Source organism: Notamacropus eugenii, chromosome 5 (genome assembly GCF_028372415.1).
Source record: "Notamacropus eugenii isolate mMacEug1 chromosome 5, mMacEug1.pri_v2, whole genome shotgun sequence".
Classification (NCBI taxonomy): domain Eukaryota; kingdom Metazoa; phylum Chordata; class Mammalia; order Diprotodontia; family Macropodidae; genus Notamacropus; species Notamacropus eugenii.
The window spans coordinates 2,304,842-2,322,228 of NC_092876.1; the positions used below are offsets into that span (position 1 = coordinate 2,304,842).

General features: G+C 48.8%; 1 long non-coding RNA gene across 1 annotated transcript; it reads left to right on the forward strand.

The window, feature by feature from the left end:
* The first annotated feature begins 6,170 nt into the window (after positions 1 to 6,170).
* Positions 6,171 to 9,200, forward strand: LOC140508136 (uncharacterized). Its single transcript, XR_011968319.1, has 2 exons — positions 6,171 to 6,694; positions 8,576 to 9,200. It is a non-coding gene; the product is annotated as an uncharacterized lncRNA (long non-coding RNA).
* The last annotated feature ends 8,187 nt before the right edge of the window (positions 9,201 to 17,387 follow it).

Here is a 17,387-nt window from a genome sequence, read left to right on the forward strand (position 1 = left end):
TGACAGATATCATATCAATGATATGATGATCATGATGCTTACCATCTGACAGAGAGGTGATGCCATCGAGGTGCCCTTTGGCCAATACAGGGTTTTCTTATTCAGTTTTTGGAGATCTTTCTTAGTGATACAGGCTAAGTTCTTGGGATAAAGTACATAAATGTCAAACTGGCCTCTGCTTAGAGGCCTAAGTGTCCTTCTCTTGTAGTAGTACATATGGGATGCTTCCTGTTAAGAAAGGTGGAATACAGCTTGCACTGGAGATGAAGCTGGTAGAGTCAGTCAGTTCATCATCCAGTTAACAAACATTGTGTGTTCATCCTTCGTTGCCGAAGAAGACCACGCCATCAGAGAAATGATGACATGACTTGCACTTGACTTTGTTTTGAGTGAGGGAGGGCTGTGCAGGTCACCAGCCTCACTTCTCCTCCAGAGCCATCTGAATCCAGTGACCAGATATTCATCAGGATGACTGGAGATGACCCAGAATTCACTGGGACACCTTGGGCCCTTTAGGCCAAGGTCTATGCAGGTACTCACTTAGGGTGAGGCAACACCCATTCATTGAATAGGCCTGTTTAAGAAGCAGCCAGGGCATGGTCCCTTTAATGAGGCCAAGAAAAGAAAGACATCAGGCTGGGAAGGAAACAGCAACATTTACTATTAATAATTACTGTAAAGCTAGGGGCGTCCAGAAGAGCCCTTAGGCAGGAGCCCATTGGAGTTCCAGTTTCAGAGTGCAGCAGGTTTAAGGTTTTGGGAGAAGACAGGACAGGGGAGAGGGGAGGGGAGGGGAGAAGGAAATGGGAAAAGAGCCAATAAAACCCAAGTCCACTGGGCATCGTTTGGCCATCCAAGTTTGCCTTCCTTTGGAGAGAAGAAAAGGCAGGGGGAGGCAGACAGGAGAGGAGGAGGTGAGTTAGCCAGCCAGCATTCAGCCAGCTGCATCTGCTCACGGGATTGTGTTCGTCCTTTGTTGCTGAAGAAGACCGTGCTGTCAGAGAAATGGTGAAGTGACTTGCACTTGACTTTGTTTTCAGCCATTCACTTGGCAAACATTAATTAAGCGCCACAGATTCACATTTTGGGGGGATTATGCTAAGCACAGAGGAAATGAAAGTGAATCAGTCTTCAGCCTCAAGGTGCTTCTATGGGGGAGACAACATGTATACATACGGGGTAACATTAAGGAGCTACTGCCAGGCCCAACAAATTGGAGCCCTGGGCCCACTCTCTCCTCCCTAAGGACTCTTCTGCTCCAAACTCACATGGATCTGTGCATTGGGATCAGTGCTGGGAGAGCCTGCCTCTTAATAAGGGCCACAGGGTTGTGTGACTTCATTTAGAACTGTGGCTATGCTGTCCTGGAAGGTTGATGCTTAACCCTCATCAGAATATAAAGCAGTTTTAGGGACGAATGACTCAGTACTTTATAGTTCACCTGGGCTGCGCTGTCCACCTCATGGTGGATGAATTGTAGCACACCAGACAAGGATTTCCGTTCATCGTCTTGTTAGCAGCCACCTGGTCTAACAATGCTGGGGCAGGACCAGCCAGCACTGACCAAAGCACCCTGGACCCATGAGCTTCTCAGATTCGTGAGGTCACCTCCAAACCTAGATACATTCTTCTTGAGGAATTCTGACCCAGGCCCCACTGACCCAGCCAGCCTTCTGTTGCCTTGCCCCTACCCCAGCCACCCAGAGGCGGAGCAGCTGCCTAGAGTGGGGACAACCCAGACCCTACCCAACGCTCTCTGCCACACCCCTCAGCGATGCAGTCCCACACAAACTAACCTTCCCTTTCTCCCTTCCCTTTCCCTCATCTTGATTCTCTTTAGCTAACCTCACCCACCCCTTGTACTGTGGCCTCTGGAATGGTATTCCGTAGTGAACAAATGTGCCTCCATACTGGTCTTTCCATCTGCTAGCCTTTGCTGAGATCTGGATCCCCTGATGATGCCACACTTCTGGCCATGCCCTCCCAGTAAGGGATGAATCTTTTCTCATGGTTCTCAAGATACTGGTCCCTAGAAGGGGAGTTGGAATAAGGACATACAGTTTGAGATCCCCATACAGAGTGGGTGATGTGGGACTGGAGCTCAGAAGAGAGAAAATGAGTGGGATTTTTTTGTGTTTGTCCTTCATTTTCAGAGAAATGATGACATGACTTGCACTTGACTTTGTTTTGAGTAGGTATGTAGGCTTGGAAGCCATCTTCTGATAGACAGTAGTTAACTTCATGGGAGCTAATGAGGTTATCCATCAAAAGGGAGCGTAGCAAGAGAAGCCAATAAACATTTCTTAAGCATCTGCTACCGGCTGCATGCAGTGCCGTTAAGCACTGGGGACACAAAAGGAGGGAAAAGACAGTTCCTACCCTCAAGGAGTTAATTATCCATGGAGGAGACAAACAGCACATACATATGCACAGTCAGTAGGCGAGATAAAGACAGCCACAAGTAGAGGGAAGGATATGCGCAACAAGTCAGCAAAGGAGATGGAGAGATGGTTAGGAGGAAGGTGTGGTAAAGGTGGGTGGGCCTAGAGGGTTCTGAGGGTGGTGGAGGAAGAGAGTGGGGATGAAGAGGGAACCATATCCAAGGTGGCAGAAGCCAGGGGAGATGAGCTGAGAGAGGCTCATTCAATTCCGTCCTTAGGAGACTGTTGGTAGCCAAGGAGGGGAGAAGCCAGAGGAGGTAGAGGCAGTGGGCCAGGAGGATTCTTATGAGAGGTTAGACTGTGAATGGAAGAGACACAGGAAGACAGCTGGAGGTGACCCTGGGGCACCAGGGGAGGGGAAGAAAACCAAAGGGGTGTTAGAGATTGGAGAGAAGGTGTAGAAATGAACTATGGGACAGAAAGGGATGGAGGAGAGAGCCCACGTGGAAGGGCTAAGAAGAAAGAAGGGTCAGGGTCAGGATTAGGCAGATAATAGATTACAGATAAATGTAACTTAGTGGTTTGGGACCAGACACAAGGTTAGGCTTGAGCATGGGGTTTGTCTAGAGTAATCAGGAGGGGAGGAATAGGGCGGGATCATAGATCTTGGGCTAGAAAGGTTCAGCCCTTTCACTTCATACACATGCAGAGGTACAGAGGGGGGAGGGAGGGCACAAGCACCTACTATGTGCCAGGCCCTGTGAGAAGTGCTTTACAAATAGGCTCTCATCTGATCTTGAGAATGATTCAGCCAGAGTCACTGGGGAGTGAGGAGCCAAGCTGGGGTCTGAGGCCAGGTCTGTCTTTGGATGCAGCAAGTAATCTAGACAGCTTTCAAGGACCGACCTTGGGATGAATCCTGTGGCCTTTCTCTGAGCACCAGTCCAGTGAAATCAGGAGTGCTGTTACAGCAGGCCGGCCGCTGGACCACAGGATCTCTTCATGTCCCAAGTTATAGGGGGTCACTATCAGTGTCTGCGGAGGAAATCTGCTCCCTGAGGGACTTCCTACCTTTTCCAACTTTGCAGGCTGTCTGTGGCCTTCTTGGATAGAGGATATGCAGTGTTCTGGGTTCCAGCAGCAACCTCCCCTTCAAATATCCCCTCCAGCCTTCTATCCTGCTCATTACCTTACTTGGGGTAGGTCAGACTGATGGTATGTTCATCCTGGAGCCTAAGCTACTCCCGAGCACAGCAAAGATCCGACACCAGCTTGTCTGGAGAGAAACACAGAGTGGGTCGGATTTCCGCTCAGGCTGCTGGCAGCTGTCTGCTCAGCAGCTCCTTCACCCTCATCTGACTCCCCAGGGATAAGTCATCTCCTTTTTTGACTCAGCAACCTGATGACTAAAGGGCAGTGGAGCTGGAGGCTGGCTCTCTGTACCTGCAGTCATGGGATGGCAACAAAGGGAAAATTCAGCCCTTCTTGGGGAGGGGGCTGAGAAAGTAGAGGAAGGGGGAGAGATGTCCTGCGAGAGAGGCCAGGGAAGGCCTTACAACCCCTTAGTCAGACTTGGGAGGAGCACCTCAGGAGCTGTTGACCTGAAAACTTTGTTAGAGAGAAAAGGCAATAGGCCAAATGCATACATTTTATGATTTAATTAATTAATTAATCAATTCCCTATTAAAGATAACGGTAACATAATGCATTATGAAGCCAGAGATGTTCTGGCTACCCAGTGCAGAAATCTTCTGACTTATATACATTTTGCCGTGAGAAAGGAACTCTCCTAATTGAGCAAATCGTAAATTCAGTAAGACAGGACAATAAACAAAGTAATGTTGGTCAGGCCTTGGGATTCCAGGCTGGATAAACATATGTCTCGGTGATAAGGAAATCCCACCACTAGTGAGTGGCAGGCGTCCTGCCCTAAACAGATAACTGACATAGGAAAGGGTAAACAAAGTTCAATAGGAATTACGACCTAAGATGTCTGTGTTTTCTTTACCACTAATATGCCATAACATAGTATATGTCTACAAATATTAAGATATGGAAAATGTCCCATTATTTAAGATAGTGTCTTAGGTTAAAGGTCTCTTAAAGAATGTAGAGTCAGTCTTGGCTGGCTTTGTTGACATAGGAAGAGGCACCCTCTGAGTTTGCTTCAGAGAGAACAAAGAGATTATTCTAAAATTTTATATTAAATGTTATCAGAGCCCAACCCCAGCATGTGGAAGAGTGTGGGCAAACGCAGGGCAGGGAACGCCACAGGAGTGCTGGATGGGGGCGGTGCTGATGGTCTCTGGCCATCTTCTGAGATCCCTCTCCAAGAGGATGGAAGTCATGAAGGAGGAGCTACTCCCACCCTGCACCTAGTAGGTGCTTAATGAATCTCATTGATTGATTGATTGGGGGTGCAGCCTGGTCTCCTTTTCAGAATATCATCTTCCAATCTCTGCTCAGATTTTCCATCAAGAGTCTTTCTAGACTATTTGACGTGATTCTTCTTGATAGCTAAGGATATGTGAGGCAGAGTTGTGTAGAAGGACCACTTTGGGGGAGGACCTGGGTTTAAATCTCTGCTGATAATCTCCAATATCGCTTCTAGATTTTGTTTGTATGTAGATGTTTGCATGCAGTCTCCCCATCAGACTATGAACTCCTGGAGAGCAGGGACCATCTTGGGCCTTTCTTTCTATCCCCAGTGCATGGCACTGTGCCTAGCACATAAGAAGTGCTTAATAAGTGATGCTTATCGATGGACTAACTGAATCCTACTTCTGGAATTTGGGACTGTGGATGACTCAGTTTCTTTGAGCCTCAGTTTCATTATCTGTAAAATAGGGGCAATGAAGTCACCTATCTTATAGCTATAAGGATAAATGGAGATAATTTGTATAAAGATCTTTGCAAACCTTAAATGCTAGGTAAATGTGAATGTAATGAAATGCTATGTAAAAGTTTTCATTGCTTGACGTTGAAAGTCTGAAGTTTAACCACTACATTTCCTAGTGAGTTAAACTTCTGATTTATCTCTTTTGGTATTCTACTGTACCTTGCTTTCTGTTTTCAACATTTCTGGTCAGTTGTTTTGTATTATTTTCTGCTGTATGGTATTCAGAATTTTTAATTCTTAGTGCTTTTCTGGCATCTGTATGATCCTTCAATAATTCTCCCTTCAAAGTCAGTCACTATGACTTGCATAGACTCACTGTGTTCTTCCAGGATTGATGCCCTTTGATTCTAACTATATTTCACTTCTGTCTAACTATATTTCACTTCTGGTTTTTTGTTTTTTTTTTTTTAGTAACAGCAAGTTCCATCTTTTTCAGACAATAAACTGTTTTAGAATCTTCATCATGACTCTGCAATCATCTACTCTCTTCTTTTTCTTTTATGTTTGAGTTTTTCGGTTTCTTTTATGCTTTTATGTTGGAAAGGGCTAATTTCTGCACTAATTTTCACCTTTAGTTCTCCTTTAAAGTATTTCCTTAATTAAGAAACTTCCTCCTGTTCCTCCTGGGGATTACACAGAATTTGTAATTTTATCTCTTTCACTATGATGTTTTCAAGTTGCTTGCCTTCACTGTGTAGTATTCATTGTGTTCTGTATGCTTATACAGCATATATCCTTTGATATATCTTACTGTTGTTTTTCACCTGAGTACAGTGGGGGAGGGTAGATTTATATACAGCCTTTCTTTCTGAAATCTTTCTGTTTGTACTTTCCATTCTGTCCAAAAGAGCACTGAATAAAATCCTTGGCTCTTTCCCCATTTACTGCTGTCCATTTCCTCTTGTTCCAAATGTCACAGCTGAGTTATTTCAGTGAATTAATCACTGTTTTTAGGGAGAAGGCCTGGCTGGATGCCTGCCCTGTGGAAACTCCACGGACAAAACACTCTGGCTATGTTTATCTCCCCACCCTCTGCCCCCATTGGTGGCAGTGTAGAGGTCCTTCCTCTTCTAATCAGATTTGTATCCTGGGTCCCATCCCCTCCACAGTGCACCACCATCTCCACTTCAGAAGCTAGGAAAATTAGAATTTCCTCTGGTGAGATCATGTCTCCTTCATGGTCTGTCTCACTTCTCTCAACGCTTCATCCTGTAGTGCTTCTGCTAAGGTTGGCCGATGACCTAGACAGCAAAGACTGAGTGGCCAGCGGAGCAAACTTTTCATCAGCTGGAAAGATATCCCTCGTGCTTTGTGAGGCAGTTAATCTGGTCTTCCTACACCAGTGCTAAAGCCTCTGCATGATGCCTGAGGGCTCTACTTCGAGCACTTCCTTGTTATTTATCCACTGGAAGTGGTGAGTAATGGCATCCAAGCTTTCCCTACGTGCTTGATGGTGTCCACCTGATCCTAGAAAAGATTCTTCTTAAGGGACAAGATGATGAGTGCTTCTGTTCTTTCAAGGTCACTGATCAATTGTGATTCTGGGTAACCAAGACTCTGGTCACTTCACTACTACAGACTAGGATCTTCCAGACAAAAGAACCCTTTCACCGTGTGCTCTTAATGTCTTCCCAACATACTCTGAGGTCATCGAAATGAATGTGGCCCCCTAGGCAGCTCCCTTCACAGATACCCTTCTTCATAGGCTACTGGCAAGGTGGGGAGGGGGATAACAGGGCATGCCCTCAAACAGGTGAAATGCCGCAGGGCAGATAGCAGCCCTCTTCTCTTTATCTGATAGGACTTATCTTAAGTCAAACACAGAAAACCACCAGCTGGCTATCAGATGAGTCAGGACATCCTGAACTCCTGGCAGTATAATTAATGATAATAATGAAAGCGGCAACAGCCACAATAGCTCCCGGTGAGAGAGTGCTCTAGGGTTTTCAATGAATGTTACAAATACGATAGCTAAGGTTAACATAGCACCTACTGTGTCCAGGGTACTGTGCTAAGCACTTTGTAATTTTTATCTCGTTTGATCCTTACAACAACACTAGGAAATACGTGCTATGATTTTGCTCATTTGACCAATGAGGAAACTGAGGCAAACCAGGCTTCAATGACTTGCCTGGGGTCATGCAGCTAGTCAACATCTGAGGCTGGATTAGAACCCAACTCTATTTGCTAGGCCACAGAGCTGCTCCATTTTATCCTCATAACCCTGAGAGATAGGTGCTATTTTTGTCTCTACCTTATACTGAGGCAGACAGAGATGGAGTCGCTCTACCAGTCACACAGCAGAGTCTGAGGCTGGATCTGAACTCTCCTCTCTGCACTGCTGCTGCCATATAGACTCCACAGCTTCACCCGGCTGCCTGTGAATACTAGGCCCCCTTCATTTTCTTGTTCAAAGTCCAGTAATCTCCCCCCAGGAAGCCTGTGGTGCTGTCCACATCTTTCCAGTATTTTTTCTTGTCATGGGTAGAACGGAAGGTCATGCACCAGTAGATCCTATGATGCTGCAGCTGACACGTCTTTCGGGAGGGTCCTGGGGACCTCCACCACTGGGAAGGAGCTCTTCTTTTGGAAAGGCTGGGAGGGGCAGCCATGGATTTGGGGCATCCGTGTTTGGGCAGACGCAGCTTCTGCTCAATTGATGTGGCCACCCTGAGCTGCTTCTACCAACAACCTTTAAATTTCTCAGTCACTGAAGATCCCTGGAATAGAATTTTCATGCATCCACCCTTGAGATGGGGGATTCAAGACTCTCAACCCCTGGCCTGAATCTTCTTTTAAAATATATTTTATTGAAATATTTTGGTTTTATATCACTTTTAGTTCAATATATCCCTCTCCCTTGCCCCACCAGAGGCAACCCTTGTAACAAAGAATCAGAAAGAAAAAGGGTGATTCAGCATAAGTAACCAAGTCATCAATCAAAGCTGACAGTATATGTAGTGTCCCATACCCATAATACCCCAGCTCTGTAAAGAGGAAGAGAAGTATATCCTCTTGTGTCCTCCAGTGCCAGGCTTGGTCATTACAATTACAGGGTGTTTTATTTGGATTGCTGGTGTCCAGTCCTTTTCGTTGATACTGCTGTAGTCTTGCATGTGTGTTGGCTCTTGGGTCTGCTTAATCTAGTCTGCATCATTCCATCTAAGTCCTCCTGGGCTTTTCTGGGCCCACCACTCCCCTCCACTCCACCCCATTCCCTTCCATTCCAAATTTAGTCATTCCCAATCAAAGAGCATGTACTTTCCAGGAGACATTCTAGTTTTTTCTCCTACAGGAAAGGTTGCTGGAAACATCTTGGGGCACGTGGATCCCTTCTCTCCATCTTCAAGCTTCTTGCCCATAAGCGTCAACCAGTAGCATGTCAGAGTCAAAGGGGATGGAACTTTGGGTCACTCTCCCAGTGTCCTGTCTATCCCTGGGAGATGATGGATCGCCAGGATCACCAGCTATCCCTCAGTTAGCTACTGTTGCACTTGGAGTGGCTCCCACTCCACACAGCCCATTTCCTGGAGCTGGGCTTTCTTAACTTCTATAAACCCCTAAACTTCTATAGAGAACTCAAAGCGCACACAGAGAGGGCAGAGGCAGTCAGCATTTACTGACTCACTGACTGATGGACACAGGGTTTCTTTCTTTTTTGATTTTTTTAAAAAATATATATTTAGTATTTTTCCCTAGTTATGTATAAAGACCATTTATAACATTCCTTTTTAAACTTCGAGTTCCAATTCCTCTCCGTTCCTCCTTCCTCTCCCCCTTCATTGAGAAGGCAGCAATTTGATATAGGTTATACATGTGCAGTCATGCAAAACATTTCCATATTAGTCATGTTGTGAGAGAAAACACAGACCAAAGAAAGAAAACCTCAAGAAAAAATAAAGTTTAAAAGTCTGCCTGAATCTGTTTCCAGATGCCATCAGTCCTTTCTGTGGGGATGGAGAGCATTTTTCATTATAAGTCCTTCAGAATTTATATGTCGGGTCTGAGTGGCCTGCACACTCCATAGGAGTCATCATGTGGCTGCCCCAAACACCAGTGAGATCTTAGGTTACCTTAAAGGAGGCAGAGTTTCTAGGAATGAGGGAATGACCATCCCCCTGCCCTCTGGTTGGTCAGACAGTCTGCATTGTTATGGTCAGTTATGGGCACCACATTTTACAGGGAGAAGCCGGAGAGTGTCCAGAACAGGGAAGGTCCTTGGCTCCATGTCCATGAAGATGTACTGAAAGAGCCCTGAGGAGAGAAGACTCGAGGGCCTGGAGCACTGAGCTCCAGTCTCTGAAGGCCCCTGGAGGTCCCCCAGTAGGCAGAACCATGAGGTGGACAAACTGGCATTCAAGGTATCAGCTCAAAATCTAGGCAGAGATGGCTGAGAAGAGCTGGTCAGAGAGGTATCAGAAAGACCTGGACAGAGCAGGGTGATGGGAAGGCAACCCGACCATGGCCAGTGCTACAGAGAGTTCTATGATGGGGATGGAGAAAAAGTCACAGAAGGAAGCCGGATGACAGATGAAGGAGAGGTCAAGATAGCATGAAAGGAGACAAATATACGCAGTCTCTGCTAAGCAGTCTGTCCCTCCAAGTGAAGTGAAGCGCAGAAAGATTCAGGCTGAGAGCTGGAGGGGAGGCTGTTGTTCATGTGCAGGGTGGGAATGGCTCAGCTCGCCCCAACCATGGACACGTGGCTTTTCAGGAAAGTCAGCAAGTGTTTCTTAAGTGCCTACTGTGAGCCAGGCACGACAAAGCACTGAGGATACAAGAAAAGTCAAAACTCCGCGGATTCTGGACCAAGGCACAGATCCCAGCACCGGCACAAGCCTTGGGAGGCTCCCTGCGTGGCCTAAGGCTGTCTTGGGGCTTGTTTTTTCTTGTTGCTTCTGCCTCAGGTGCGCCTCCCTGATCCTTGACTCCAAAGGTGAGAAGCCACCTTCAGAGCCCTGTCCTGTACGTTTTGGGGTCCGCTCCCAGGCTCCCAGAGCTAGGCTGGAAGAGGCCTGTTGTTGGCACTGTGTCCCCCAGTGCTGCCCTCCCTCTGTGGGCTCGAGTTCTCACTTCCCTTCTGTGGGTCTCATTTTCCCCCACATAAGACTATGAGGGGGGAACCACTTTCAAAACAAAATTCCTGCGGCCACACGCAGGGACCTGAAGCTTGCATGCTACCCGTGACGGGGAGCTCTCTCCCTTTCCCCAGTTGCCCGGCTCTGATGATTGGGAACATGGAGCCCCCTGACCCTTAGCTCCTCCACCAGGCGCAGCCGGCTTCTCTTCCGGATTCCCCGTGCTCAGGGTCCCCTGAGGCTTTCAGGCTGGCAGCACCCATTTCTGACATGCGCCAGACCCCCCATTACTCTGCAGCTTAGCCATGTTTCCCTCCTTACTTTCTTCCCTTATTCAATGGGTTTGTTGAGGCAGGAAGAGGAGGTGGTGAGGGATTTGGGGTGCAGAGAAGCTTGGGAACTCTGGTTAAGGTCCAGGGACAGACCCCATCGAGAGGGATTGGCAGAAAGGGGGCAGGGGCTGGGGCCTAGGGACCTGAGCTTTCTTTTAAAATTGATTTTATTTTATACAGAACATTTGGGGTAAAAGTTGGGGAGAGTTCCAGGGAGAAATTAGAGGACCTGTTCATTCCCTGCCCCTCCCCCCTGCCCTGGGGTCCACTGAGACACTCCTCTCCTTTTCTACCCTGAAGGCCCCATGGCCCCGCCTGGCATTTAGGGTTGGGGGCACTCTGCAGGCAGGCAGTTGATGGCTTTCGGTCCCTTAGTCCTGGTCTGGCACAGAGTAGGCATTTCATAAACGTGGATAGATTGACTGATCTTCCGTTGTTCTTTCCCCCAGGTATCCAAGAAGAGTCTAGGGGAAGGGGTGTCCTCAAACCCCTCACCCTGCGCACAAAGACAGCCATAGAAAGGTCTCCTGCAGGAGAAGGTGGGTTTTGAACTCAGGCCAGAGAAGCCAGGAGACAAAAATGAAGAGGGAGGGTGTTCCAGACAGGGGGCAAACCAGAGGTGGAGGGATGTGTGCAAGGAACTTTGCAAGTACATCAGGCAGCTGGATTGCAGTGTGTGTGTGTGTGTGTGTGTGTGTGTGTGTGCTTGAGCTCCTGCCTTTGTGCGTGGAGGGGGGAGGGGAAGAAAGCTTCTGGCATTCCTGAGCTGCAGGCTCTCCCTCCCCCGCCGTTTTTCTAAAGGGGAAGAGGGGTTCAGGTACCCCTGTTCCAGGAGAGCCTTCTCCTCTCTGCGGTCACGTGATCAGCAGCTGCACTGAAATAAATCTAGGACAAAGCTGGAATCTGAGACGGAAAAGCCTCGACTTGCTTCTGCCTCAGCCAGATTGGGGGATGGAGGCCAGTGTAGAAAAATGATTCCTGAATGCAGATTCCGATTGTACCAAGCCTTCTTACTGACAAAGTTAGGTGGCATAGACCAAGAACCAGTTCCTTCACCCCCTGCCATCTGGTATATTCCTCTCAGGCCACAGAAATTGGAGAGAAGACAGACCCACAATCCCATACCTGAGTGCTGTAAGAGTGGGACAAATTTAGCTGAACAGAATCATGATCTTGTACATATTCTAAGGAAACAAACCTAGACTCTATAGGTAAACTGAGTCAGGTTACAGATTAAACTACATGTAGAGGGTTCTCAAAGGGCTAGCTGAGAGAAGAGGTTCATATGTCACCGAGATAACCGAAGGGTCAGGGACAACTAGGATCCTTCTTATCTGAAGAGTGTTTCAGGGTTCACATCCCTGGGACTGGTCTTAGCCAGCTCAGTACCCTCCTAACCAGCAGGACAGCTCTGACCTCCCAGCGACTAAGACAAATTAATAAAAGGAAGCCAAAGCTTGGCAAGCACCGACCCTAACCCTGTTCCTCTGTGGGGGCCCTGCTGGGACAGAGTCCAGCCTGGATCCTAGAATGCCCACCCCAATCCTGAGGCCAGGTTACAGTCCTCCTTGTCCCCACCTCAGCTGGGGTGTGGCCACACTGGCTGCTCAAGGCTCTGAAGTGGGTTCCTCTCTCCAGCCCAGGCTCCGCGGGCAGGGCCTGGCTCCCAAATGGCCTCAGCCACCAGGCCACCCAGACTCTGGAGTCCTGTAGACAGTGCAAATAGAGCTGGAAGGCCACATTCTGCCTTTTGAGGGAGCTTTCAAGTGATGCCCCAAAACAGCTCATGTCTGTTGGTTGCCATTCTCATGGAGCTGCGCCTGGGATGCAGTGGGAAGGGCCAGCTTCTGGAGTGAGGCTGGAGACTAGGAGAGAGAGGCGATTTCTGACTGGCCAGAGAATGCCTGGCACATCGTAGGGAGCTAAACACTTGTTGGCTGACTGAGCGTACCTGACCCTGGGGGGCCTGGGGGAAAGCAGCAAGCACCTTTAAGTGTTTCCTGTGTGCCTGGCATGGCCCTGTGAAGCACGCACTTTTCTTATCCCCAGTTTACAGTTGAGGAAGATGGGGGTCATCCCGGGGAAGCGCCCCAAGATAACAGGCAGGTGGTGGGGAGTTTGCAAGCTCCTCAGAACCCTCGATCTGATCTGCGGCCCAGTGGCCAGGGGGGCCTGAGGAGAGTGGAATCCCCTGGCTCAGGATGCCGGCCCTCTTCCTGGGTGAGAGTTGAGGTCTGCTCTCCCTTCCAGCTGATGAAGTCATTCACTGCGGCTCGTTCTTTGGTATGGTCCCCAAAGTTTGGGAGGGACTTCCCTTGGAGTCAGTGTCAGAGGCATTTAGGGTTCGAGTTGGGATGGGGCAGCCTGCCAGGTAGAGGCCCAACCTCCTGGTCCTGGGGCCTGCCTCCTCCTGCCCCACAGAGCCCCTTCTACTGTGCCCTACCAAGAAGGGAAGGCAATTGTCTTGGAGACAGGGAGAGACAGATCAGGCCTCAGATCCTAGCTACCCATGCTTCCTGGGAGGCCTCCTTATTGATTTGGACAGCTTCCCCTCCCCATATACTTTCTCATTTAATAGAACCACCCTCAAAGGTAGGTGTTATGATGATCCCCAGTTTACAGATGAGGAGGCTAAGACTCACTGAATGGCTTACTCAGGGTCTTACCCACAGCTCAGGGATGTCTGAGGTGGAATCTGAACCCTGGTCTTCCTGACTCAGGGAGACACTCTATCTCCTAGACCTCATTACAATTTGAAGAGAAATCCTAAGCCATATGGTCACCTAGGAACAAAGCAGCTCCTTCCTCCCCACCCGAGTGTTAACCACCTCCCCCCTTCTCCCAGTCTTTTGTGGAAGTCCAAAGCTCTGATGTTTTCAGGATTCAGCTGCCTGGAATGATGGTTCCTCCAATGCCCAGCTGCCACTTCTTCCAAATGCCTGAGTTTAGAGATCTCTTGATTTGCTTCCTTTACCCTTCTGCAAACAGAGGCAGAGAGACAGACCAAGAGAGAGACAGAGATAGAGAGACAGACAGAGACACAGATAGACCAAGAGAGGTGTTCTGGAACCCTGGTAAGAAAGGATCTGGTAGGAGGGAGTGATTGATAGTGTTAAAGGCTGCAGAGAGGACAAGGAGAATGAGGCTTGAGAGAAGGCCATTGGATTGGGCAAGTGAGAGGTCGTTGGTCACTTTAGAGAAAAGACTGTCATTGTGGAATGATAAGGCTGGCAGTGGATAGTGGGGGCAAAGAAGCGAGTGAGTGTCGAAGTCACAGAAGGCAGGAGAGATGCTGGCAGGTCTGGAAGAACCAAGTGAGAATTCTGAGGCCAGGGAGGCACCAGGAGACAGGCGGAGATCGAGGATATGTGAGACACAGCATGGCTGAGATGGAGATATGTTTTGCATGACTGCACGTGTATGACCTATAGTCAAGCTGCTCCCTTTCTCAAAGTGGGGAAGGGAAGGAGGGGGAGAGTTTGGAACTCAAAAGTTTTAAAAAATGATTGTTAAACATTGTTTTTACATGTAGTTGGAAAAAATATTTTAAAACAAATAAGAAAAGGTAAATGAGAGGGGGGTGACTGAGGGGGCCATCTGTGGGAGGAGATGGGATGAAAGGGGGTCAGTGATAAGGTGGAGAGGGAGGGGGGGCAGAAGGCACCTGAGTGATGGGAAGGGAGGGATCTCATGATGAATGGCCTCCATTTAGGAGGCTGGGTCTCAGCTGAGAGGGGGAAAAGAAAAGCTGAGGTTTGTCTGGGCATGATCGAGATATAATAAAGGAGGACAGTGAATGGAGTGGGTTCACCAGGTAGTCAAGATGGGGAGGAGAGAATGGCTGGTGCAGGGGAGAGGGCCTGGGAGATCATGGTGGGCTTGGAGGTCACGGTGAAGACAGAGTAATGATGAAAGGGGAGCTGGATGGAGGGAGAGGTGAAAAGTCAATAGACTATGGTGGGATTTCAGAACTCTAACCCACGGAGGGGGTATGTTTGTATGGCTATCTTTGCATGTGGTTCAGTCAGGCTGAGAAATAGGGATTGGAAGGTGAGTAGGCTGAGGAATGGGGAGTGTTTGAGGAAAAGTCCCAATGTATAGTGAAGTGCCTTAGTTCTGACAACTATTTCAGATCATCTGAACCCAAATAAGGACCAAAGCCTGAACCAATCAACCAGACAAGCTTTGCTTTGCTCTAAAAAATGCCCTTTCTGGTCTCAGGAACTTTAAGAACAGATGAGGCTGGGCAGGAGCATTCTTCCTGTTTGTAATGATGGAAGTACAAGATGCCTGGGACCAGACATTATCTTGAATAGTGGGACTTTTCTCATCTTGGTATCCTAGGCACATACGTTATACAGGGGAAACACTGATATCCTGGAATTGTAATTTCCAATTGACACTTACCAATTATCTTGTCTTACTGTATTTGCCACTTATTCAACTGAGACACTTGCTCTCATGGCATGGTTAAACACATATGGAGACCATAAATTTGAGTAACATATCCTGAGTTGGGATAGTTCTAAAATGTATTTAAGCCTTCTCATTCTTTTTATCTGTCAGTCAGAAATTTTCTCCTGGCTCCACGATCATGTATCTGCCAGCTTTAAGAGAATAAACAACGCAAGTATATATCACCTAGCTTGTTTGCCTCTTCTAATCAAACTTTCAGGTCCACAGTGTACAGGAAGGCAGGGCTGGAGGAGGAAAAAACGGTGATCTCATTGTGGAAGGGAGGGGGAGTGCAGTGGGGGTCAGCAGACAACTGTTACCAGGATTCTGATTTGGTCGTGGATATGAAGAGCACGAACCATTCCTGATTAGCATGAATAAGGAAGAGAGGTTACTGCCTGATGAAGGAAGGGGCCATTGTGAGCAAGGAGGATCCCAATTCTCTGAGGTCCCCTCTTCCCCCACCCCCAGCTCTTACAGTGAATAAAGGGGCAACCAGGACCAGAGGCTGAGACATGGGAGGAGCCAGATGTCAGTGACAGCTAATAGAATGAAGGAATGAGAGAGGGATCAATTTAATGTAAAGGATAGTTTGTGACATATGGAACAGGCATTTCAGAGGGCACAGAGGAAGGGCTGGGTGAAGTTGGGATGAAACAGTGGGGTGGAAGAGTTGAGGGGCATGGGAAGGAGGAATCAGATGGTGATGGGGGTGAGGAAGAGCGTTTGCAGGGGTTGAGTCCTGGGCTGTAAAAGTATGGCCAGGAGTGAGGAGGGTTACCCTTGTGGAGGGCACGGTCCCTCTCCCCACTGGGCACAAGCGCCTGCACTCTGGAGAAGGGCTGCTCTTCTTGGTCCCCCACGTTCTCCCCATCCCAGTTGGGCTGGGGCAGAAGGTGGAAGATCCCCTGTGCTGGTGCAGATGGAAAAGGTTGCTTTGGGGCACGTGGCAGATGCCCAGCCTGACCTCTGATAGCCTCTCCTTAGGAAGTTACTACTCCTCAAGGCCTCCTCAGTCTGAGCTCCTCTTACCTGATGAGGTTGGCTCTCAAAGGGCAAACAGTAAAACAATAATTGGCAGACATTTTGCCAGATGTTCCTGACATCACTGTATCATGAAAGAATGGGTCAAACCATCTGTTGTAGAATACGATGGTACATGGAAAAATAGAAACCACCAGGAACGCAGCAAAGCAGTGAGATGAAGGACATGGGCAGGAGGCACAGCCCCACACTCATTTCTGTGGAGGAGGAGCAGCCCTTGGGCATTAGCCCACCCACAGGGCAAGTCTCCAGCAAGTGTGGCAGAAATGAGTAAGAGCTTGGAGAAAGCGCCTTCGTGCACTGCCTCCTGGAACGCGCTTGGCCCAGCAGCCGATGTCGCTACCGCCTTCCCTCCTCCAGAATTCAGTGCCCACCACAGCATTGCTCAAGGCTGCTTCATGGTCTTAAAAGGATCAAAACGAACCAGCTGGTGGATTTCTGGGGGCAGGTCAGTGCATGATAAGGGGTCATCGAAATGACCTTGGGTTAAAATTGTTTCCAACGATGCAGACACCGGGGCTCTGTTCCCCAGTTCACGTCTTCCTGCAGCCTCTTTCTAGGGGCCTTCTCTGCGCTGGGGCCAGGATCAGTCCCTGCCCTCCAGAAGCTTACAGTCCAGGCATTGCTGGAATGCCAAGTGTGTGGCCAACCTGTGGGACCCCGGGGCCACAAATCACCAAAGAAGGTTCTCAAGCAGCTGGTGAGCACCCTGCTCGGGAGGTCATACTCTAACACCAGAGGACTCGACCTGGGGGCACAGTGGGAATCCGCAGGCCAAGCCCAGGGGCAGAGACTGCCCATGCAAAGGTACACTGGCAGGAGATGGGAAGTAGGGGCTAGCGTGTGAGGGGGCCCTTGGAGAACTCTCCTCTTTGCCCTCAGTCAGCCCCAGGGCAGGGTCTCCCAGTTATACTGAGCTCCTGGATGGCAGGGAGAGGGAGGGGGTCGGTAGAGACTCCAAACTTTGGCCTCAGGCAAAGACCTGGAGGCTCCACCCTGGGTACTGGGGGATGTGGAGCAGTCTGGGGTGGAGACACCCCGAGGGACCCCTGTCTCCAGGGTGACACCATATGACCACAATCCCTTCCTCCAGTCCCAGGTGGGACAGACTGACCAATCAGAATGCTTCCAGGGAGGTTATTTCCCCTCCCCTCCCCTCCCTCTTCGCCCATGTCCCAGAAAGGCGGGACATTTGACT